We start from the raw sequence: 1,986 nt of genomic DNA, 5'->3' as shown, positions 1-1,986 counted from the left end.
CGTGCGGCCCAGAACATCTAAGGGCATCACAGACCTGTTATTGCTGAATCTCGTGCGGCTAGAATTGCCGCTTATCCCTCTAAGAAGAAGTTGCGAACTGGACACCATTTTCTGGAGATCCGTCGACTACTTAGTAGGCCAGTCTCGTTCGTTATAGGAATTAACCAGACAAATCGCTCCACCAACTAAGAACGGCCATGCACCACCACCCACCGAATCGAGAAAGAGCTCTCAATCTGTCAATCCTTCCGGTGTCTGGGCCTGGTGAGGTTTCCCGTGTTGAGACAAATTAAGCCGCAGGCTCCACTCCTGGTGGTGCCCTTCCGTCAATTCCTTTAAGTTTCAGCTTTGCAACCATACTTCCCCCGGAACCCAAAGACTTTGGTTTCCCGGAAGCTGCCCGCCGGGTTTCAGCTTTGCAACCATACTTCCCCGGAACCCAAAGACTTTGGTTTCCCGGAAGCTGCCCGCCGGGTCATGGGAATAACGCCGGCGGATCGCTAGTTGGCATCGTTTATGGTTAGAACTAGGGCGGTATCTGATCGCCTTCGAACCTCTAACTTTCGTTCTTGATTAATGAAAACATCCTTGGCAAATGCTTTGCATGGTTCGTCTTGCGACGGTCCAAAAATTTCTCTAGCGTCGCAATGCCGAATACCCCGCCTATTCCGATTAGTCATTACCTCTGGTTCCGAAAACCAACAAAATAGAACCGAGGTCCTCTATTCCATTATTCCATGCATCACCATTCGGGCCATTCAAATAGCCTGCTCTTGAGCACTCTAATTTTTTCAAAGTAAACTCTCGGCCACTCGGGACACTCGACAAGAGCATCCGTGCGAGCGGCGGGGCGGCTGTTCGGAGCGTGACAGTAAACACCCGGGCGGTGCACGCCAAACGAACTGAGATCCAACTACGAGCTTTTTAACCGCAAACAACTTTAATATACGCTATTGGAGCTGGAATACCGCGGCTGCTGGCGCAGACTTGCCTCAATGGATACTCGTTAAAGGATTTAAAGTGTACTATTCATTGCGAGGCCTCGGATGAGACTCACATCGTTATTTTTCGTCACTACCTCCCCGTGCCGGGAGTGGGTAATTTGCGTGCCTGCTGCCTTCCTTAGATGTGGTAGCCGTTTCTCAGGCTCCCTCTCCGGAATCGAACCCTGATTCCCCGTTACCCGTTATAGCCATTGTAGGCGCATAACCTACAATCGAAAGCTGATAAGGCAGACACTTGAAAGAAGCGGCGCCGGTGCGGAGACCGTGCGCTCAGCCCGAAGTTATTCAGATTCACCACAGGTGGGTTACGGACCGGGGCCCGACCAGTTTTGAACTAATAAAAGCGCTCTTCCCTTGCGGTCAGAGACCAATTGCATGTATTAGCTCTAGAATTGCCACAGTTATCCAAGTAAGTGGGTTTACAGATCCAATGAAACATAGCTGATTTAATGAGCCATTCGCGGTTTCGCCTTAAATCGGCTTGTACTTACACATGCATGGCTTAATCTTTGAGACAAGCATATGACTACTGGCAGGATCAACCAGGTAGCTGCTGCTATTGGCGGCGCCTATCACGGCGGCCAAAATAGTGAGAGAGAGAGGAGACCGACAGCAAAGAAGAAGACATCGGGCGAGGGACCGCACGTTGGCCTTAGAGATATAGCAAACCAGATGATCAGATAAAACTGCACCTTTTCTTGCTATCCTCGGCTCCGGAAGCGCCACCGTGTGTGCGTGTCTCCTCCCTTATCCAAGACCACACAAGACGGATGGTGTAGGTCTAGCACAAGGGTGAACTAGACCACACAAGAGGGAGGGTGTAGGTCCAGCATCACCGTAAACAAGACCACACAGGAGGGACGGTGTAGGTCCAGCATAAGGGTCAACAAGACCACACAGTGGGGAGGGTGTAGGTTCAGCATCAGGCTGAACTAGACCACACATGAGGGAGGGTGTAGGTCCAGCATCAGGGTGAACAAGA

This window comes from Homarus americanus, unplaced genomic scaffold (genome assembly GCF_018991925.1).
Source record: "Homarus americanus isolate GMGI-L3 unplaced genomic scaffold, GMGI_Hamer_2.0 scaffold16391, whole genome shotgun sequence".
In the NCBI taxonomy this organism is placed as follows: Eukaryota; Metazoa; Arthropoda; class Malacostraca; order Decapoda; family Nephropidae; genus Homarus; species Homarus americanus.
The sequence above is the reverse complement of the archived record's forward strand: the minus strand, read 5'-3'. Positions refer to the sequence as shown.